The following is a 24,715-nucleotide window of genomic DNA, read 5'->3' on the forward strand; positions in this document are numbered from 1 at the left end:
AGGCGCTACAACTGATAGCAACGAGGCCACCACACAGAGTCCACAGGTGCGGGGTGCCACCAACTGTCTACAGGCCTGGCCTCCAGAGTCCCCCCAGGCTTGAATTTGTCAACATTGTCCAACCCTCTGAGGTGCAATGCGCAGCAGCACCCTCACTAGACCTCCTGTCGCTGAGCCGCATCATGTAGCCAGCAGTCAATGAGGGCCTCCATTTACACCCAACAATGTTATCCCTGTGCAATTAGAAGCTCTCAACAGCGATCGGGCAACTCCTGTAGAGCGTACACTGATTCAAGCCTTCCGAGCAGGTTTATCCCCACAGGTAGTTTAGGGGGGTGGGAGGGATTCTCCTTGCTCATGGGCTATGCTGACCCAGCTCTGGGCAGCTATCCTCGGACAATGGGTCTTCCACCAGGCAACCTCGGTGATGGAGCAGTGCTTCACATCCTCCAGTCGCCACCAAGCCAGTCCCCTCCTTGCCTCACCCTCCTCAACATGAGCTGATATTACAATGTTTGGGGAGAGAAAGCACAAGCACTTGAGCACAGGTTAGCAGTGGTAAAGTGCACAGAGTCCAAAAGCCAACAAAGTCGAGGTCAGAAAAATGGAGGGCGTAGGCAAAAAGTTGGCAGAAAGACCACCCTAAGGCTGTCAGGTCTAATAGCTTGTCAATATTCAATGCCTCTACCTAAAGGCAAATTTCCAAAGCAACACATGTCATTTGGCACAAAGGATTTAGCTACAGCACGTAGTCTTCCCAACTTGCCCTGAATTATCATACAACTTTTAGCATTAAAAGTGTTTTGGAATTTCAACGCTTTGCCTTCATCATTATAAATGTTTTTGAATATACACATACTTTTAAATCAAATACCACTTTCCATTTGGGGCAAAAAACGCAGTTTTGTAGAAGCAAAACGTTTCCTGAAAAAGTATTATTGTTGCCTTCAAAATATAATTTTTCATTTTATTGAAATAAACGGTTCCCAAACATCAGCTCATCAATTTCATCGAGTACTCACATGTACAAATTCCTCACACTGGCGAACTCAGGTTAAAATGCCTAGGGATGACATTGATATGTGGATACTTGCCATAACCCTGTAAATGCTTGTAACATGCCAATAATGCCCCGCATTATGCCAGTGCCATCACTGTGCCATGACTGGACACCTTAACAAACCCGGATTTCTACCATATCAGACATGGTCATTATTATGAGCGGGGCAGCTACCACTATGTCATAAATGAATAAAAGTAGGCCAGTCATACTCTTAGTATGGCAGTGATGGCTGTAATTGTGCCACTACTAGAACACGGCAGCCTGGCATTGGCTTCCTTTGCTTCTTATGCCAAGCAAGGACACAAATGGGGACATAATACACGTTTTGTGGTCCTTGGCACCAGGCATAGCTTGCAAGGAGCTGCACTGTTCTTTTTACAAAGGGGGTTAATGACACTAACACACAGATAAATGTGCACACATGTATACACTCACACAGATAAATGTACATGAGGCTGTTAATTGTCTCAAATCTGGGTCTATACCCTACAGTCCTCAGCTCTTGGGCTGATCGTGCACCCAAATAATGCATTATCATTCTGACACAAGCAGGCCCATACCTCAGTGGGTCAGCACTGGTTAATGCTTATACTAATACTGGCACTCTTCTTCCATGGCCCAATGTTCACACACATGGTGTGACTGATAGAGCAGGGCTTATAGATTGGTCAATCACCTAGAGTCTTAGATAGATTAAGATTGGAGGCAAATGGCCATGTGGTAGAACCATAAGCTGACACGTTGTATGCTTGAAGTCCTGCCATTGGTTTTCCTGGCTGTCAGTCTAAGAGTCTTATAATGAGAAGCGCAGCATTCTTTAAAATGCACAGACTCTCTGACTGAGGTACTGGGCGTGGTTTCACCTCTGACAGCTACGTTGATGGGGCTATGAGCTACCAGCTGCTAATTGGAGACATCTATTTCGAGGCATTAGGAATGTCCATTTCAAGTCCTTCATTTGAATGTTGTGATATTGCTCTGTGGGTTTGCTCATTCGGGTGTGCCTGTGGAGTACTATTAATTCCTGACTGATTCTGCATTTTTTGGGAAGTGCATGTAGGTATTTTAACAAGAATATTCATTTTATGCATCGTGTGTGAAGTGATGGTAATGTGTGATTAAGGCCCACAAAAGCCCCAAATCAAAAAAGAGGTAAATATCATTTTAGGGCCACAGCATAGTGTTAGAGCAGAGTGCTAGAACATGTTGAAAGAAACCAGCCTCCAGCGTGTGATGTCCCTACAAGTGGCTTCTAAATATTTGGGGGCATATCAACAACTACCGGCGATAATTATCGCTAAGCGCACTTAGCGCTAGGATCATTATCGCCGGCTAGCGTGGATTTTTATCGCTGAGATAGCGTCCTATTAGCAACGCTTATCTCAAAAGCAATAAAAATCCTCACGCTAACTGCCTAACGTTAGATTATCGCTGGAAACACAGCGATAATCTCACTTTAGCTTGTTGATAGGGACTCACAAACTTAGCCATGATATCCACCTTCCATAGGATATCATGGCTAAGTCAGTCCTGAAGCAGGCGTAAGGAAAGTAGCGATAACAGGGGTTATCGCTACTTTTCCTTCCGCTATGCTTCATAGCGTGGGGCTTGATGATAGGAGAAATGTCGCTTAGCGACATTTCTCTTATCATGGCAGGTCAGGAACGCCCACTTTGCATCTCATTAGAGATGCAAAGCTGGGCGTTAGGAATCCCACCCTAAAGCAAGGTCTCACGCGTTAGCGTGGCCTTGCTAATTAGGCGATAAAATTATTGGCGCTTTTCGGCTGAAAACGGCCGCTAAAGCGGCGATAATTTATTATCGCCTCCTTGTAAATATGCCCCAGAGTGTCACAGATATCGAGAAGAGGTAACATGGTGTGTTTGTAGGATAAAGAAGCCTGACAGCAGACACACTGCCATTCAAAAGTAATTAACAATGTCGACCATAAGTGAGATTACACTCTTCAGTGTTAGAAGCTTTAGCACAGTGCTCCAAAAAACTGCTATATGGACCGTGCGTCCACTACAATCCGGCTACTATTACTCCACTAAAGGGATGAGGCATCCAAGTCGAGCATATATTAGTCAGTCTAGACTTCCCAGTACTCCCCCAGTACTTTCCTTTCACAGAGCTACGATCACTTATGTTGCACATGTGGCAGTGATTAGAGTTTGATACTTGGTGCAAACTTTGGGAGCTTAGTAGAGGAATCTCACCCATATAACAAAATGGAGGACAATGGATTAGTCAACTTTTGCATGGTTCTACGGGATTCAACTGTGAATGTTATATGTAGTGGGATAGCCCATCCTGTTCCATTACAGCTAGCTTTGGCTCATTAGAGAACTGTGTAGTGGTTGTACCAAGGACATTCGTGTGTTGAAGTCATAATCATTAACAGAACTTTGCAACATTGTCTAAACATAAGACATGGCCAAAATATACTGCATGAATAACAAAGCACTTCTCTTAGTGCAGAATGGCATATTAACATTGTAGTTATCAACAATGCATCAGTGCAAAGGTACACAAAATGACATACACTAGTGCAAAGTGTTCATAAAGTATTTACTTTCCAGCTCAAAACATTTTTGGCACTGGAAAGTAGCCCCAAACATAGATGGCAAATAGTTTGTTGCACTACTTTGTGTCAAGGGTGTCCCATAGGTGATACACTGGTGTTTCCACTATACCATGTACTTTTTTTAGCCAAAGCCCTATTTGCTAACAATAGTCGTCCGGGCTTTGCCAAAAAAAAAGAATTCTTCATCATGATGGGCGCTAACAAGTGATTTTTTTAACATTTATTTTAACTTTTTATACATTGCATTTGCGCTGTACTGTACAGGGTAACTTCCAGTACAACCCCTATGTTAAACATCCCTCAGACAACTGTGCATTAATGTAAAGGTGGTATGTGATGCTAGGCAGTGTGAAAGAGCGCCAATGGTGGCAAAGAGAGAATTAGCAGCATATCTTAGTAGATACAGCCCTTCCCTCGCATCCTAGTACAACACAGCAACGTTGATACTTTACGCTATACATTAGGAAATTTGGGCCTCATTTACAGGGCCCCTGCGCCACCGGAGCGTCATAAGTGGCTTTGCTTGGCTAAACGCAGCCTTGTAAACATCGTTACCTTTGACGCAGTTTTAGGATTAAAGGGACGTGCAATGGCTGTTGCTGTGGGCATTCCCAACAACACCCATCCATTTTTGACACTGTCCCAGATTTACAAGAAATCGGAAATCTGAGTAAGCGCCTAAAACTTAACCCTCCCCAGGGTGGCGCAACGATGAGAAATTATTTTATTTCGCCTCATTTTTTGCTGTTGCTATGTGTGCTGCATTCAAAGGAGCAAAACGTCATTAATGATTGTTTTTGTGGTGCAGAAAGGCGGTGCATATCAGCAAGGGCCGGCGATAATTATCGCTCAGCGCTCTTAGCGTGAGGATAATTATGGCTGGACAACTCTGAATTTCATCGCGGAGATAGCCTGCTATTAGCAATGCTTATCTCCAAAGTGATAAAATTCAGAGCGCAAGCTGCCAAATGTGTGATTTTTGCTGGAAATCCAGCGATAATCACACAACTTTTGGCGATAGCTTGCTGATAGGGCCTCACATACTTAGCCATGATATCCACCTTCCATAGGATATCATGGCTAAGTCAGTTTCAAAGCAGGCGTAAGGAAAGTAGCGATAACAGAGGTTATCGCTACTTTTCTTGTCGCTATGCTGCTTTGCGTGAGGCTTGATGATAGGAGAAATGTCGCTTAGCGACATTTCTCCTGTTATCCTCGGGAGGAATGCCCACTTTGCATCTCATTAGAGATGCAAAGATGGGCGTTAAGGGAAATGGCGATAAGGCAAGGTTTCACGCGATAGGGTGACCTTGCTGATAAGGCGATAAAATTATCGCCGCTTTTTGTCCGAAAACGGACGCAAAAGCGGCGATAATTTTTTATCGCCTGCTTGTTGATATGCCCCGGCGTCCCTTCCTGCATAAAAATAATCATCCCTGCAACGTAGGCACCCTTGCGCCATTGTGCGTCAGCGCACAGGTGAGTACAGGAATGCCCCGTATTCTTGGAAATGCAGCGCATCCCTGCACTTAGACAATGATGCGGCTTGGCGCAGCAGAATTGCTTGTGGTACCGCACTGCGCCATTGTCTTGTGAATATGCCCCTCCTTCTCTATGTCTTCGTAGACATTGGGCATTTTGGTATTTGTGCTCCTTTATATGTGTGCTTTGCATTTTTGGTGAAATGTATCTGAAAGACTTCAAAATTTATTAATTATTTAGTAAGTTGGACAACATGAACTAAAGTTGAGCAGCATGTCCTCCAAGAGCACATTGATTCGAAGTGTCCTTCCTTTTTCAGAATCTTGTTTAAGGCAACGCATTTCCAAGAAGAGCTTCGAAGTAGTAAAACACATTTAATTGCATTTTACACAAGCTATTGTTCTGCGTTTGAAAACTATAATTTAGCTCAATACCAGCTTTGAAAACATGTTTAAAATGCATCCATCACATGAAATATGAACTTCCATTTTGTTTGTGCTTGCACTGTGCAGAGAGCCTTTAAAGTCTGCGGTAGATAACTATAATCAGCGATGACCTAATAGGTTTCTTTCATAACGCCAATGTATGAACAACTTTGAGACTGATTTGCAAATACCCTTGAAAGCTACAACATTTTCCCATTCTAGGTAAACACTTGTATTCACAAGAAAGAACAAAGGAACATATTAAAGACAACGGCCTGAATCTTTTTTGAATTATAATAAACAGAAATTTTATTAAGGGAAGACACGGGACTATTTTTAAGATGTCATCTTCGTCTAAGTCTGTTTCCAGGATAAGTCTAGAATTTAGGTGTCAGCTTTAGTTTCTCGTTCAATCATTCAATTATTTCAATAAATATTGAAAGTTTGCACAGATGCCAGGATGTAGCTTAAAAATGTGCACCGCTAGGGGGCAATATTCGACTGTAATTCAATGTCCTCCAAAAGGGTATCCCTAACACCCATGAATTATCTTTTCTGTCAGCCATAATACAAAACAGTAGCTGTTCCTCTGGTTTTGTATTGAAGTTCACTGGTCAATGTCATTCAGCTAAATCCCTTTAAATGCCATACATGCAGAGAAGCGGATTTTTAAAAGCTCGAGTTCTCATTTCTTTCTTCTGCAGCACAAAGTGGTCTTTTTTTCTCTGTGGCCTCTAAAAAGGAACATACAACGCTGTATTTTTGGATCATGTGCCAAATTAGTCAGGCCCAGCGAGAGAAAAATACAGTTGAACTCCTGAAAGGTGTTTGACCCATGGAACATTCCCTACTGAATTGCACTGGTGGGCAATTTGTATTCATTAGAATTGAAGAATGAACAACGTCCTTTTTAATAATTTTCCTCTGCATTCATAGCTCAGTGGACTGCAAAAACTAAATTACCTGTGTAATTATTTATAATCAATTTGCATTCACGGAGATATTGGCCACATAACATGGCAACATCATGAAAATGCAAGGATTATATTAAAATGGCATTGCAATAACAACAATAAAGATTTTTTGGTTTTTATAATTTATCAATTCCAGAGTGCGCACTTTGCTTGGGTAAAGTGTTTTATTCTGCGCATTGAAAGGGAGGACTAAAACCACCTACTGCGCAATTCTGACCCATTCAGGACACAGTTACAAGACTCATAAAAGAGGATGAGGTTCTGATTACTGGCAACACGGTGTATTTCAATTAAGAAAAAGTATTGCAACTCTGATTTCATGGCAGAGTTAGCGATGTTTATGGTTCGTATTTTTAGGGGAAAACGGCAAATGTTATTCCGAGCTCAAAATGTCCCGATGCAGGTTTGACTCGGGCAGCATTAACCTTATAGCTTTCTCAAGGCTTTGACAGAAGAGCATCCAAGGGAGAAGGCAAAAACACCGGGAAGAAAACAAACATCCAAACGGATTAATCCATCCAAGGTTTTTTAATAGTTCCTTCATTCAATGCCAGACCAAATGCAAGCCTATGGCAGATTGAATAGTTAATGAAAAGAAAGGGTAATCCCAGTGTTGGCTTGGGGTAACAATAAGGTCTGTGCAGACAAATAAAAAGTAACCCATGTTCGCAGATCGCAACCTTTTGCAAGACTGCTTGGGTATGATCATGAAGCTAAGTGTTGGTTAATGTGGCCAAATTAGAGTATTCTAAGGTTTAAGAACTATAAAAAATATTAGGTGGCATATTATCAAGCAGGGCGTTAAAATTATCGCCGCTTTAGCGGTAGAAAACTGCCACTAAAGTGGCGATAATGGGCTTGATAATATGCTGCAGAGAATTCCAATAGAAGCCCATGTTGACACCAGAAAATGGGCTTCTATGGGAATTCTCAAGGACATATTATCAAGCCCCTTATCGCCGCTTTAGCGGCAGTTTTCTGCCGCTAAAGCAGCTATAATTTTAACGCCGTTTCTTGATAATATACCCATAGGATCTTCTGCGTAATTCCTTTTCTGTCTATACGTTTGCTGTGGATGTTTTGATTAATGTCTTCTGGGAAACACGAAATGGCACAGACTCAGACTGACTTTTACACTCACTGTGGGTTTTTAGATATTTATTTCTTACAGTACTTAAGAAAGACCCTCCAAAGCTAGAGACTGGTGAACAGTGGCATAGCTAGGCCTTATGCCATCCATGGCGGCCCCTGTGTTCCCCGCCCGCAGCTGCCGAATATAAGAGCGGGACAGTGGGCCACTCACCATTCTTTTTCTGCAGATTTATATAACACAAACTCGACCCGAAGGTATTGAAGCACTTTACATGAGCACCAGTTACTTTACTCAAGGACACATTCATTTTGTTTTGTAGGCGTGGGGAGCTTGAGGGGCATATTATCAAGGACGGCGTTAAAATTATCGCCGGTTTAGCGGCAGAAAACTGCAGCTAAAGCAACGATAACGGGCTTGATAATATGCCCTGGAGAATTCCAATAGAAGTCCATGTTCACACCAGAACATGGACTTATATTGGAATTCTCCAGGGCATATTATCAAGCCCATTATCGTTGCTTTAGCTGCAGTTTTCTGCCGCTAAACCGGCGATAATTTTAACGCCGTCCTTGATAATATGCCCCTAAGTGATTTGCCCAGAATCACAGGATGTTGAGCCAACGGCGAGGCTCGAACCTGGTTCCCCAGCTTCAAAGTTGGTAGCTCTAGCCTTGAGACCACGGGGCATATCATCAAGGACCTGCGATAATTTTCGCTAAGCGCACTTAGCGCTAGGATAATTATCGTCGGCTAACGTGGATTTTTATCGCTGACATAGCGTGCTATTAGCAACGCTTATCTCAAAAGCGATAAAAATCCTAGCGCTAACTGCCAAACGTAAGATTATCGCTGGAAACCCAGCGATAATCTCACGAAGTTTGGCGTTAGCTTGATGATAGGGCAAGGCAAACTTAGCCATAATATCCACCTTCCATAGGATATCATGGCTAAGTCAGTCCTGAAGCAGGCGTAAGGAAAGTAGCGATAACAGGGGTTATCGCTACTTTTCTTGCCGCTATGCTTCATAGCGTGGGGCTTGATGATAGGAGAAATGTCGCCTAGCGACATTTCTCCAGTCATGTCAGGGCAGGAACGCCCACTTTGCATATCATTAGAGATGCAAAGCTGGGCGTTCAGAATTCAGGTGCTAATGCAAGGTTTCACGCATTAGCGTGGCCTTGCTGATTAGGCGATAAAATTATCGCTGCTGTTCGCCCGAAAACGGATGCAAAAGCAGTGATAATTTTTTATAGCCTCGTTGCTGATATGCCCCATGATTTTCTCACCATTCCAGACTTTGCCGCCCCATGACGGGCACAGGCAGGAGTGGGGGGGGGGAGAAACCACCCCTTCACCCCTCTTGCTACGCCACTGCTGGTGAATGTTGAATCTGTTTTTTGTTTTACTGCTAACATCATGTGTAATTTCCAACAAAGGGAATGATGCTAGTGTGAACAATTTAAAATAAATTAATAAATGTTATTGCTTTCCTCAAATACATGCAGTTTCATATAGCAAGAAATGGGCCCAAAGACATTAGTAAGCTTTGCATGAGCACCAGATAACATTCCAGATGGTCAGACTCATTTTGTTTTGGCTCTTATAGATTAGTTATTGGCCCAGAATCACAGGATGTTGAGCTGACAGGGACTCAAATCCTGTTTTATGGCAGACAAAGTAGAACAGCAGAGACTAATGTGCACGGAAATGCTGGTTCCATGCAGTGGAGGGAGACACAAATAAATGAAGAGTCACCTTGCTAGCCCTCACCAACTGCTCCAGTCCTCACTCCTGCACCAGTCCCCTGCAAAGCAAGTGCAATGACTTCCCATTAGTAGCTTCTTGAGGCCACAGTCGCATTCTGCCTCTCATAGTGCAGCAGGCTCACCTTAACGTGCCTCAGGTCGGACTCATGCCCTTGCTGTGGAGACTGAGACTGTCACTGCCACCAAAAATATGGCCCACCAGCGGGCCTAAACCACAGCCCCATCAGCTAATCTAAGGCTGGGCAACCCCAGAAAGGCTACCAGCAACTTCCAATTACAAAATTTGCACCAACTATTTTTCAAACCTTCAAGTCCTTGTGCCATTACAGAGCTTCTCGTCCAACACAGGGGTCAAGAGTGGGGTTTGTGGTCCAAGGAGTTTGGAGCCAGGCCCCACCAATATTGTTTCACCGAATCTCTTGACCCCTGTACCGGTGGGTCCATCTCATTGCCCTGGAATTCATATGACCTACCTGCCACTATTCTAAAACTATGCAAATGTGCATCCGGTAACAAGCCAGCAATTTACAACTGATTGAAATACTAATTATAAATTCTTTAGAAATAACTGGAAAATAATGCCCATCAAATGGCAAGATCAGTTTTTGTTATCACAAATATTCATCCACCGAGGCCAGATTTAACGTTCAAAATGGAAAGGGGTTTTCTCTTTAAATGTGCCCGCCTCGCTCACAGAATCCTTTCACTTAACATTCTCCGAGTAATTAGGAGAGAGCAAGCAAATCAAGGGGGCAACCATTTTGAAGATAGCCTTCACTAACAAATAATCATATAGTGAGATTAGTCATAAGCTCGGGTCTTTTCAGTTTTTGCAGAATATTTTGATGCATGCTTAAAGGACATGGTCTTTCTCTAAACATTTTGGGGCAGATTTACTAGGACTGGCACATCCCTGCATACTAGCAGGGATGCACCAGTAAACACGTGACACGTAGGAATACCGTTGCGCTACCACAGATGCGTCGCATTTACAATACGACGCACCGTGGTGCAAGGATGATCAGATGCGTGTCGCATCTTATGTCGTAAGGGCAGCGCATTGCTGGAGTCCTGTCGCAAGCATGACGCAACTCAAGCAATGCTCAGGGGCGACCTATACCTATTGTGCTGTGTCACCCCTTTAAGGTTTTGACGCAGCGGGGACGTAAAAGTGACTCAGTGAAATCTTGTAGATTTCACTGTGTCACTTTTACTGGGCTTCGTTGTGACGGAACTCCCACCCTGCATACATTATACCTGACGCAGGTTTAATGCAGAGCAGGGCTTTACAACATGACCTCACTAGTTGCGTCACGTTGTAAATCTGTCGCACAGTGGCCCATTGTTTACAACGCCACTGCGATGTCATAAAGATGTCGCAAGGGGCTTGTAAATCTGCCCCCTTGAATCTGAAATGGAATAGGAAGCTGGGCAATGGAGTGTGGTTCATTCATCATTCTCTGGGGATTTAGACAGGTACTTCAGTGCATCTTAATGCACGACCCTATGGAAAGAGAAAGGGTTTTGAATTTGAGCTTCTATTTCACTGGCGGACTGGGAAGTAGTATCAGTTTAGACCTTTGTAAGATGAAAATAGCGAAAACTAATATCACCAGCAATTTGAAGCTAAATATTCTTTTAGCGGTGTGGGAAATTACTTTAAAAATCAAATTTCGACTTGTGAACCATATTAGAATTGCACTTCAGAATGCGTTTTAAACTGTTGCACAAATGTTTTCACATAGAAAATGACACGTAGGACAATGTGCCTCCTTTATAATATGAAAGAATCCTTTTAAAAATGCATTATTAATATCACAATTAAGTCATTTACCAGCCACATGAAGGGAAAATGTGTTTGCTTAAATATATGTGAAAATAACTTAATGAACATTTTTTTATGAGGCTATCATTCTTGGGTGTGCCCCTTTAGTTAGGCTCAAAAGCTTTTTCTTTTGACTCTTGCCCTTAGGTTAATAAATGTTGTTTAGAACATTTTGCCTAGAACCAGCATCTTGATTTAGAGCCTGCTGACTTCAAGCTTATGTTTATTTGGCCTCATCATGTCACATTAGCTAATTTATACTAAGCAATGAACCTTGCTGTGACTGTTAGAATGAATAATGGTGTATGTGTATTCTATGTATGCCACACCAGAACATTATTTCTGTTTTTTTCTCATCATATCCATGTTTTAGCTTAAGTAAGAAGGTTCTCATGAGAACCTTCGTCCATGTTACTAACATTTGCAACTGTGTACTACTACATACTGGTGTGATTGCTTACTGTAGGAATCAGGAGAAGAAGCATCAGAAGGTGTCGGCACCATCGGCTGAGCAGTTTTCATTGGATGAGAAATATAATCATTTACTAAGTTTCGCCACATTATTGGGTGATTTTATATTAATGAGTGTTACAAGCTAGTTAGAGCAGACCAGACCTGATTCATTCTTCTTCCTCTGAGACTCGCTTGGAAGAGACCTTTTATGACTCTGCTGAGAGTCTCTTTCTAATCTTTTTCTTTGTTACTGACAGCTATTGCTAAATGTGACTTTATTCTTTACCCTAGCCAAATCTTTTCTGATCAATTCTACTGTAATGATCATTTCTTCTTTACTGATATTTTGATAGTTGCTACTGCAACTGTGAGGAACTCTGTTGAATTTCCAGAATGACTCTTTATGAAAAGTTCTATCTTGCACTTTTCATAAAAAAAACTCTTCATGGGTTCTATCTTAGGGTATCCTTAGCTAGTTTAGTGACTTTTTTCTATATGGAACACTCTGGATAGATTTATGCTGTCTCTAATCAAACTTTTTATTTAAGCTGAACTAATCTGAATAAAGATGACTAATCCATATGATAAATAAAGGTTTTGAAAACTTCCTCAAGCTCTCATCATTGACTAAACATTAAAGATCTGGCAGTATTTGATATATGCATGATTTGTTTTTTTGTTCCAGCTTCATTCTAACTCAGTAGCAAGGGCCCATAGCCCTGTCAAGAGCAATCAGGATTTCTAGAGGACGAAATCTGTAAGTGGGTTATTTAGTCATAAATACCTTTTGGGCAAATCTTCTTAGATGTTCCGCATTTTCTAGTAGCAATGATATTGTTCACACCTTGAATGGAGCAATAAAATAGTACCCAAGATATATTAAAGCAATTTACGACTCCAGTGGAATTCGAAGGCACTGCTGTATTGGTGGTTTAAAAGGTGTGAGTATTAATAGGGTGAAAATGTTGTGGTAGAGGGTATTGTGGCTGTGTGTCTTTTCTTTACCGGTGTATGATTGGGTGATAGAGACCTTGAGTTATTGAAAAGGAGGAGTTGAGTTTCAGGCTTGTTGAAGTAGAAAGATCCCAGGATATTAACAATTGTTTTAAAATTTTTGCAGAAAAAATAGATGTGGAGTGAGTGGTATCATCTCATCCTCGAGCAATATTAGGGACAAGCTGTTCTGTTTGATTAATCTTTATTAATGTTAATGGGACCTTATTGCACAAACGAGTGAAGCTACATTAATTTGTGTGGTCAAGACATCATTTGTGAGTGTATAATATTATTGAGTGGTTGTGCTAATTAATTTAAGAAGAGCAAACAGGAAGTTATTTATAGAAGGAATGGGAAGGTTGTGTGTGAATGCAAAGAAAATTTGTAAAGGAGGGTGAGATACTGCGAGGAGTGAGTTATAAGTCATTGTGTTTCGCGCCAGGATTAGAAGGTTGGTGTGCTTTTGCGCTGCCATTGGCTAGTGGATTTTATGTGTTACGCTGTGATTGGACATTGTCAGTTTTAGTGCTGTCTTTGGATTTGGTAAAGAGTTACATGCAATTATAAGCTGTCATCTAGTTGGTGTGTTAAAATGAACATATACGGAACTGAATCAATTTATTTGGATTTGTTCAAAGTCAAATTGTCTTTCTGAAATGTTTTGAGGTTTTTAGGAAAGTGGTCATGGAAGATGTCACAATTCCTTTATGCAAAGGTGAGGGAGGCACCTGCTGAGGGTACTCCGGCATACATTTTGACTACTGAACATGGATTTGACAATGGAGTAGGGTAACGGAAAATGAGGGTGCTTTAAGTTTTCCAATACCAGAATCCTAGACCACTTGAAGGGAAAATTGTATGAGATAAAGCCACCCTCTCGACCCATGCAATATGTGGCTTTTAATGCTTGTGTAAAGGTTGCAAGGGAAAAAGAGAAGGGGAAATATCAGAGAAGGATAGTAAGAGCAATGCAGAATTATGCAAATGCTCTCTGAGATGAGGAACAGTGCTGTTACAAATTCATTCTGTGTGCCTTATGCAACCCCATTATTTGCTCATTGGTATTGGTGATAACTGACTCTAACTGTTCCTGGGCTCTGTCTAACCAGGCCCAGTGCTATCTTGAAAACACAAGTGAAAACACCCAAATGCTTCAGGGTAAACCATATATCAGGGTACACTTATGATTGGCATGAAATAAGTCCCTTCTAGATAATAGGGCAGGGGGATTAAAACTGCCTATAAGCCCCTTCTATATAATAGGTCGGTTTTAGAGGCCAGCAGCCCTTTCTACACTTGCATGTGTTCACTCTGAGCACCTGAGCTCATTTTAAATGCAACTCTGTGTTGCAGCACTAATTTTAAAAGTAGATTCACTGTAAATTCAACTTTTGTGGTGGGGGTACTTAAAAAGTAATAATCTACAATTTATATACATATTACTTCTCCGATAGCTGTCACAGGGGTGGGGTCAGAAAAATGATAAGGAGGGCCATTATAAAAGATGTTGTATATGCCCTGGGGACAGAGAATTTGCACATTTCACTTCCCCATTTTAGTAAAGTTCCCTCACAAAATGGATGTTGGTGCTACATTATTGTTGCATATTCAGAACCCTCAAGATCTCCCCTAGGTGTTCCATTGTGTGGGGTCAGGTAACTATAGGCAGAATCCTTATAAAAGATGTTTTATATGTCCTGGTGTTGGAGAAATTACACATTTCATTTTCCTCATTGAAGATCCCTAGCCATATAGGATAACATTGCAATAATTTATGAATGTATATTAAATACATATCATTCAAGGACTTAGGAAGCAGAATTCTTCCCACTCAAGCAGGTCTCTATCTGTCCAATCGACAAGGAGGCTCCAGATGCCTGTGACGCTCTTCCTGTAATTATCTTTGTTGGTCTGTGTAATGATCCTATGTTTTACGCACAGACCAACAAAGATGATTACTGGAAGATCAAGGCATGCCGCAGCAGCACGATGAGAAAGGAATATCCCAATACCACCAGAGGATTCAACATCAGTTTCAACCAATTTCTCACGTGCAGCTCCACCTATTTGGTCTTTGTTCTAGAGTGTCCCTGTAACCTTTGGTACGCGGGCAGTACCAAACATATGGCCAAGAAAAGAGTCTTGAAACATATGAGAGCCATAGCTAACAAAGACCACCATACCCCATTGCAAGACATTTTTAAACATTTCACTATTCTGACAGCTCTAAGGTCAAGTTCTATGTCATAAAACAGGTCACCATCGGAGCATAGGGGGGGGTAATAGAGAATTGCAGTTGAGGAAACGGGAATCTAAGCATATCATAGATCTCGGTACCCCCTATCCATGGGGACACAATATTGACAAACAAATGGCGATTCATATGTACAATGAATGACATCTCTGCCCTTTCTTGTAATTACTCTGTACTACCTCTCTGTCATCTTTTGATCTTTTGTTGCTTTCCCCATGCTGTTTCGTTTTGTCCCATTGCCTTTTCTACCTTTCCTTACATCTTTCTATCATTTCCACATTTGAGTCTCAGTCCATTTACATACTTGCATACGTATTAACACAGCAATGTTATGCATTTAACACAGATTTTAGTGGAATGGTATTTGATTTTTGCTCCACATGTGTCATTCACAGGAGGAAAGGAAGGGACCATCAGACCTGGTCTAGTCACCTTTTGGGTTCCCTACCCTTTTCTTCAAATGAACAACACCTCAGTGTCTGGCCTCATCTACCCCAGATAAGAAATGTTATCCTATTTGTCTTTTTGTTTTGTTTTCCTTTATGAATCACTTGCACTGAGCGCATGTGCTACTCCCACTGTGGGGATTACATTTCCTGATGACACAACTTTGGACTTTTCCAGTATGGGCCTGATTTTCCATAGATGCCGTGGTCAGGAATTTTTGTCCACTTGGAGAAAGTACATTCTATTTAGAAATGTTTGTATACATTTGTGATCAACACCACATATGTGTTCTGCACAAGGACCGGTCAGATATTTACAGCATGCTCCATAGACTATCTGGAGAATTTACATCAGAAATGTATTTAATTTTTGATCTATACCACACCTTGGGTATTTTGGATAAGGACCAGTTGTATGATTTCCATCTTGACATTTGTATATCATGTACATACATGTGTGCACCAGTATGAACTAATACAAACATACCCAGTACCTCATATATATTCATGCATTCATTTAGCTACAGTATGTATCCACTCAAACTTGGTTGCTATATTTACTTGTAGCAGATTCTTAGCTCATGCAGCAGTCCTTTGTTGATGCCTCTATATATTTACATCTGCTGCTCAGTTTGTCTTTGTAATTATGTGACCAAGGTTGCTTGGCGGCTGAAACGCGTCATATGGATCTATGATGCAATACATCTTCGTGCAACTTTATTTGTGGTCTATCTCGGAGAGCAGGTCTAACTTTGCATCTTTTTACGGATTTCTACTGGAGGCTCTGCCAGCCAATGCGCCACCTCCCTCGGGCCGCCAGGTTGCCAGAAGAAGTGCACTCTCTTCATATATATATATATATATTACCTACTGGCGGTCGCCAGTAGGTAGTTATAGTTAGGACCCTGTTTCCATAGGAAAACTGCAACATTCTATTTTGAATAACTTTGGCGCCGGTCGACGAATCCTCGCGAAATTTTCAAAATAGGTGGGGTGCTGCGCTCCGCTCCTACCCTGAAAGTCTCGGGGGGATTCGTCAAGCGGGGGCTGAGATAAAAGGGGGGTCCCAAAACGCATTTTTCCCATGCATTTTTCCATAGGACCTTTAGACGCAGCTACAGCCCGAACGGCTGAACAGAGTTAAATGAAATTTGGCAGAGAGGTAGTCCTCAGGTCAAGGAAGTGCCTTTTGTAGGTTTGGTGTAAATCTGTTCAGTAGATTCTGAGAAAATAGCCTTTAAATCAATATATATATCTGAGCCAGCTTACGGTGCGCTTACGGTGCGCTTACCGTACGCGTACGGTGACGTGCGCGAGCGCGATTCTGATTGGCTGTTAGATCTTAGTAAACATTCGAATCGGTCGAAACCAGGAAGCGGCGGCCGCCATTTTCTCTCTCGCACTCCTAAGGGGTGAGGAAAAACAAATGCCAAAAACATGTAATGGGACTGTTTAGACAGCTCATTACCACCTAGCCTTTATTAATGTGTCCCCACAGTTCCCCCATGGTCAAAAATCCATTTTAATTTTTTTACGAAAAATCGCCGATTACGCTTACCGTACGCGTACGGTAAAAAATCCAAAAAATAAAAATAAAAATTATCCACACTCTCTCCACCCCGTGTGCAAATGGTGCACGAAGGGCACCCTTTGTGCATGGCTTATGAGACATATAAAAAATATAAAAGCTTACCTTTCACAGCGAAGTGCATAATAAGTCCTCCATGTGCGCACGGTGAGCGAAGCGCATCGTGCGTACATGGCCCATCCAGCGTAACGTGGGCACGCGGTGCGCGTAGCGCACCGCGTGCCCACCCTGCGTGCACGGCACTAACTGCGTAAAGTGGGCGCGCGGTGCGCGAACCGCACCGCGTGCTCACTGTGCGCGCACGGTGCGCGAAGCGCAACGTGCGCGCACGGAACGAACTGCGTTAAGTGGGCGCGCACGCCATGAATGGCGTAAAGTAAATTAGCATTTAAAAAACCGTACAAATTCACTGAAAAAACCATAGGTTTCACACACGTTATAGTTAGGAATTAGCATTTAAAAAACCTTGCAAATTCACTGAAAAAACCATAGGTTTCACACATGTTATAGTTAGCTGGACATTTTACTGATAAAAAAACAATGAAATTCCCCCGTTATAGTTAATGCAGGCAACTATAACTCACGCAACCGCAATCGTCTGCTGATGACATATGTGTCTTTATGAAAAAAAAATATTTGCAATATATGTATAGCTAAAATTTAATGGAAGAAGACATGGGCAAATAAGTGTCTAAATACAGTATTAGCATCAGCAGAGGATTGCGGTTGCGTGAGTTTCTCAGCCCCTGCTTGACAAATCACCCCGAGACTTTCAGGGTAGGAGCTGAGCGGAGCGCCCCATTAGTTTTGAAAATTTCGCGAGGATTCGTCAACCGGCGCCAAAGTTATTCAAAATAGAATTTTCAGATTTCCTATGGAAACACGGTCCTAACTATAACTATCTACTGGCGACCGCCAGTAGATAATATATATATTCACTGAAAAAAACATAGTTTTCAGGCACGTTATAGTTAGGAATTAGCATTTAAAAAACCGTAGAAATTCACTGAAAAAACCATAGGTTTCAGGGGCATTATAGTTAGCTGGACTTTTCACTCGTACAAAACCATTGAAATTCCCCCGTTATAGTTAGTTCAGCTAACTATAACTCGCGCGCCCGCAATGCACTGCTGATGACGTCACATATTACATCACTCATGACATGTTCAGTGACATCACTCATGACATCACTGATGACATCTCAAATGACATCACTGATGACATCATCCAGTGAATGTGTGTTTTTCTGAAAATTACATATGTTTTATATATGTATATCTCAAGGTCGATGGAAGAATAAATGGGTATATAAGTGTCTAAATGGATGATTTGTTTTTGAAAAATTGATTGTATAACTGACTGATTAAGTGTATCTTAGTGAATACATGGCTTAGTGAGTAATGTTTAAATATGTAAATATCTGTATCAGTCTCTCACTTTGTGTATAAGTGGCTGCATGGGTTGGTGAGTAGCTACATGTACAATATATAGGTTATTAGTTGGTTTTTTGAGTATCAGTATGAGTGTCTGAGTGTCTGTATGGTTCGGTGGGGGTATTACGTAGTGCATAGGTGCATGAATGAGTGACTCACTGTTTGTATGTGTTGAAGACAGCATGTGTGCAGGACTGTATGGGTGGATGAGTGTGTGCATGGGTGTGTTAGTGAGTAAATGACTGTCCCAATAGTGTCTTTATGAGTAACTACATATGTTTTAAACTAGTATATGTGACTATTGGTGTATATAAGTGAGTATATGTAAGAGTGAGAGATTGGAAGAGATCCTGTATGAATAAGTATGTGTTTCTATAAGTGATTGTTTAAAAGACTAAGTATGTGTAATTTTCTGTAGAAGTAAGTGTGATGGTGTTTGTATAACTGTAAATGCAAGTAAATGGATGTTTGATTCTTTATTAGCATGAGTGACTATGTGTGTGAGTAACTCTATGGATGAGTGGCGTGGTGTAACAGGATGTATAGGTGTATGAGTACATATGATGAGTGAGTACATGTATGAGTTACTGTATAGGACTGTTGGTGAATGAGTGGATGTGTATGTGGATCTTAGAATTACTGAATAGGTTGTTGTAACTGGTATTGGTATGTCCATTGTTTTGTTTCTATTTTTGAATGTGTGTATCAAAGGTTATATTAGGGGGAGAGGAGGTCTGCCACTTTATCACAAGGATGATGTCATCAGTGATGTCATTTGAGATGTCATGAGTGATGTCATGAGTGATGTCACTGACCATGTCATGAGTGATGTAATATGTGATGTCAGCAGCAGTGCATTGCGGGCGCGCGAGTTATAGTTAGCTGAACTAACTATAACGGGGGAATTTCAATGGTTTTAATCGAGTGAAAAGTCCAGCTAACTATAATGCCCCTGAAACCTATGGTTTTTTCAGTGAATTTCTAAGGTTTTTTAAATGCTAATTCCTAACTATAACGTGCCTGAAAGCTATGGTTTTTTCAGTGAATTTCAAAGGTTTTTTAAATGCTAATTTTTAACTATGCCTACAGAGATAGGACATGTGAAGAAAGAAGAAAAAAACGCACAGAAAGAAAAAAAAGAAATGCAGAAAGAAGCAACAGAAGTCCTCAAAGACGAAGAAAAGTGCAAGAAGAAGGATAACGTGCAGAAAGAACAAACAGAAGAGCAGAAAGAAACCTTGTTGCAAAATCATCCTGTACCATCAACTTTTTCAGACGGATACTGGTGGTAACTGAGTCTGACTAACCAGTCCAAGAGCCAGTGCTATGTTAAAAGACACTCAGAATACAGTGAAAACGCCAACATACACTAGGGAACACTATGCGTTGGGGTCCCCATGTGATTAGCATGACCTCCTCTGTAAGCCCCTAGTATATAATAGGGCAGGGGATTAAAACTACCTCTTAAAACGCGCCACAGGATGTGTTTGCACACGTCACCTCAGGCCCCGTCCCCTCCCTTCCCCACTGTGTAAATACGCCCTGTGGCCATTTTAAGTTAGGAGATTAAGTCCCCTTGCATCCTGAGGGTCTCTAGGGTCCATCTAGCCCACTAGGTGCCTCCAGTAAGCGCACAGAGCTGCGTTGCAGAGAGGTGTAAAAAGTGGCACGGCCTGCACTACCTCTCTGCAACGCAGCTCAGTGGCACTTACTGGAAGCACCTGGTGGGCTAGTTAGCCCCCAGGGGCCCTCAGGATTGAAGGGGAATTATTTCCCCAACTTAAAACGCCCCATAGGGCGTGTTTGCACACGTCTCCTCAGGCCCCGTTCCCTCCCTTTCCCACTGTGTAAACACACCCTGTGGCCATTTTTTAAGTTGGGAGATTAAGTCTCCTTGAATCCTGAGGGTCCCTAGGGGCACAATAGCCCACTAGGTACGTCTAGTAAGCGCCATTGCAGAGAGGTGTAAAAAGGGGCACGGCCTGCACCACCTCTCTGCAACGCAGAGCAGTGGCACTTACTGGAAGCACCTGGTGGGCTATTTGGCCCCCAGGGTCCCTCAGGATTGAAAGGGAATTATTTCCCCAACTTTATACGTGCCACAGGGTGTGTTTGTACACGTCACCTCAGGCCCCGTCCCCTCCCTTCACCACTGTGTAAACGCGCCCTGTGGCCGTTCTAAGTTGAGAGATTAAGTCCCCTTGAATCCTAAGGGTCCCTAGGGTCAAACTAGCCCACTAGGTACCTGCAGTAAGTGCCACAGAGCTGCGTTGCATAGAGGTGTAAAAAGGGGCGTGGCCTCAGAACACCTGTCTGCAACGCAGCTCCCTGGCGCATACTGGAGATACCTGTTGGGCTAGTTGGCCCTCAGGGACCCTCAGTATTGAAGGGGAATTAATTCCCCAACTTACAACTGGCCAGGGGGCGCGTTTGCAGAGTGCTGCAAGCAGGGGGCGTGGCCTCTGGAGCGATGCCGGTCTTTTATTTTTTTTATTTTTTTAAGAAGGAGGGCTGTGTGGCCCGCCTTCTTTTTCTAATGTATTGGCCCTGGGGACCCCATCCTCCAGGGCCTGCACCCTAATTTTTTTTGTTGAAAAACATTTATTTGGCCCTCCCAAGGCCTTAATCAGCCCCGGGGACCCTAACCCCCGGGGCATGGCCTTTTTGTTTTTTAATTCTTTAGGAGGGGGGCTGCGTTGCCCCCTCCTCAGGCCACTTATGGCCCCAGGGACCCCATCCTCCGGGGCCGGCCTATGTTTTTTATTATTTAAAAAAATATATATTTATAGAAACACCTAGGACATGCTGGACAAACCGTGTGTACCTATCACCATGACGATTTGCGTGATATTCATTAAAAGGCGACTATGCATACAATGAATCCACGTGGAATGTATTTACACCGCTAGTGAAGCTCTGACGTGTCTGACGCCCTACCGTGCCTAATCCCTGCGCCCCCGCCGGTGGGTACTCTCCAAGTAGACACCCTTGTCGTTTATTTATACAAACATGGGTAGCTATTGACGGGCAAATTTAATACACACACACCGAGCCATTCAAAGGGGTTCGACAAAAATTCTACCAAACTATGCAAGAAACCCCCCTCATGGTTAATAAAACACACATCCCCCGCTGGATGTGTAATACTTTTTATTTTACTCTCTGGAAAGGAGACGAACCTCACTTGAGAGTCACAGCGTGCTTCTGGCTGAGCCCAATGCTGTGTTACACCCACCAGTGCCCGCCGAGTGCCACGCACCTCTGTGTCTGATTCCACCAGCTAGTGTGTATGCTATGACACTCTCTAGCCCATGTGCACTATAACACCACCCCGTGAATATGTCATGCCACACTTGCCTTCGCACGGGTTATATTGCGCCATCTAACGTGCCTTCCTCGATGCCTATGTTATAACGCAGAGCGCTATGCCATACATATTACAATCTGGGATCCATATCTTTGTCACAGTGCATATGCAACGTTACACTCCAAAGCACATATTTTATATTACAACTTTAGAGACTAGTTAGGTTAGACAACACTGCCCTGTGCATATTACACTCCAAGGCGCATATCGCATAGCACGCGCTAGTGCCTGTGCTATCTCGCGCTCTCCAATGAATCTGTAATTGCGCACAGTTTATTGCATATTATATTTCACGCCCCGATTCATCTTATATCACTCTTTTTCGTGCATAGTTTATACCATATACTCTATCTAGGTTTCATTTTCAATCGTGCTCTCAGGACTATGTTCTATATAACACTGCGTCCACCTACCTTTTTCACGGGCATTACATTTTGCGATGGGGGTGGAGGGTCAGGGGGTGTTTCTACCAAGGGAGCCCGGAGTCACAGTCAAAAATGTCCTCTTCTTCCTGAATAAAAGTGAGATTATGCTGCATACTTGTTCATATTTTATGTAGTTCGCACAGACACACATTTTAAAAACAATAAAGTTCCTAATACCCACCTTCTCTGAACAGTTAGCTTGCTGCCCCATCCACCTCCTCCCTATCCTCTGTTGTCTGAATCCTCCCTCCTGCCATGCATGGTCTGAAGTGCTGCCACTGCCCTCCATTTAGCATGATGTACCAGTCCACTCCTCCTGCCCTCCATTGCCTAATTCTATGGCCCATCATTGACCTCCTGCTTAGCCTCTGTGCTTAGCTTGCTGCCCCTATTCTCCTTCCCCCTGCTCTCCGATGTCTTTGTGCATGCCCCTGCTCCATCCTTTTTGCCCACCATGTTCCATGGACCTGCCACTCCTATCTACTCTGAGTGTTCTGTTGAGGTGCCACTCCCCTTCCACCTGCCTAGCATTGTCAGATGACTGTAACCTGTCCCTGCCACCTCCACCCTGCCTGTCCACATGACATGCCCCTATCCCCTACCTCCTGTCCTCCATGGTCCATTTTACTGCCACACCCTTCTGCCCTCCCTGGTCTGTTGTGCTGCAACTGCTCCTCCTGCCTGCCCCGCGCGGTCTGTTGTGAGGCCCCTTCCCCTGAACTCTCTTGTTTGTGCCCAGGTCCTGACCCTCCCTTCTATCCTCCATGGTCCTTTGTGCATGCCCCTGCACCCTCCTTCTTGCCCATCATAGCCATTGTGCTGCCACTAACCCTCCCGTTGCCATGCATGGTCTTCTGTGCTGCCATGGCCCCTCCCACCTTCCCTGTGTGATCAGCTAGCTGCCCCTGACCCCCTCCCACCTTCCCTCCATGGTCTGTGTGTATGACATCATAGTCTCACTGTTGCTCTCCATGGTGTGTCTTGTTTCTACTGCCCATCCTGCCTGACGTCCATGGTCATCTTGCTGCTCCTGCCCTACCCCCTTGCCCCCAGCCCCCTCGCGGAGGTGCACCAGCGTTATCATGCGGAGCCTGTGTGGGCCATGGATATGGAATTGCCACACACAGGGATTTTCAACCTGCTCAGTGTGCGAATTGTGACCAAACGATGGAATCCTGAAGCCCGTAATCGGGCGAAAAAGAACCTGGCAATTTTGTTACTCAGCCGATATAATCTGGATGCAGAACTATGACACCCATAATGCACCACTGGGTAAGGAGGTGTGTTGTTTGAACTTGCTCTGTACAAAGTTGCTTTTAACCTACCTGTGAACAAGGGTGATCAATAGCCCGAAACACGTCAGGACTTTAAGGGTTAAAGTCATTAAGTGATTGCACCGGTTGTGTTCCTGCCGCTGACAATAAAGTGAGTTGAAAAACGAGTGCATCTCCATGCAAGGCAACTTTTTCTTCACATTAATAGCGGCGTGCCCCGTCGCGGAGGTGCACCAGCGTTATCATGCGGAGCCTGTGTGGGCCATGGATATGGAATTGCCACACACAGGGATTTTCAACCTGCTCAGTGTACGAATTGTGACCAAACGATGGAATCCTGAAGCCCGTAATCGGGCGAAAAAGAACCTGGCAATTTTGTTACACAGCCGATATAATCTGGATGCAGAACTATGACACCCATAATGCACCACTGGGTAAGGATGTGTGTTGTTTGAACTTGCTCTGTACAAAGTTGCGTTTAACCTACCTGTGAACAAGGGCGATCAATAGCCCGAAACGCGTCAGGACTTTAAGGGTTAAAGTCATTAAGTGATTGCACCGGTTGTGTTCCTGCCGCTGACAATAAAGTGAGTTGAAAAACGAGTGCATCTCCATGCAAGGCAACTTTTTCTTCACATTAATAGCGGCGTGCCCCGTCGCAGAGGTGCACCAGCGTTATCATGCGGAGCCTGTGTGGGCCATGGATATGGAATTGCCACACACAGGGATTTTCAACCTGCTCAGTGTGCGAATTGTGACCAAACGATGGAATCCTGAAGCCCGTAATCGGGCGAAAAAGAACCTGGCAATTTTGTTACACAGCCGATATAATCTGGATGCAGAACTATGACACCCATAATGCACCACTGGGTAAGGAGGTGTGTTGTTTGAACTTGCTCTGTACAAAGTTGCTTTTAACCTACCTGTGAACAAGGGCGATCAATAGCCCGAAACGCGTCAGGACTTTAAGCGTTAAAGTCATTAAGTGATTGCACCAGTTGTGTTCCTGCCGCTGACAATAAAGTGAGTTGAAAAACGAGTGCATCTCCATGCAAGGCAACTTTTTCTTCACATTAATAGCGGCGTGCCCCATCGCGGAGGTGCACCAGCGTTATCATGCGGAGCCTGTGTGGGCCATGGATATGGAATTGCCACACACAGGGATTTTCAACCTGCTCAGTGTGCGAATTGTGACCAAACGATGGAATCCTGAAGCCCGTAATCGGGCGAAAAAGAACCTGGCAATTTTGTTACACAGCCGATA

This window comes from Triturus cristatus, chromosome 2_2, assembly GCF_964204655.1.
Source record: "Triturus cristatus chromosome 2_2, aTriCri1.1, whole genome shotgun sequence".
Taxonomy (NCBI): domain Eukaryota; kingdom Metazoa; phylum Chordata; class Amphibia; order Caudata; family Salamandridae; genus Triturus; species Triturus cristatus.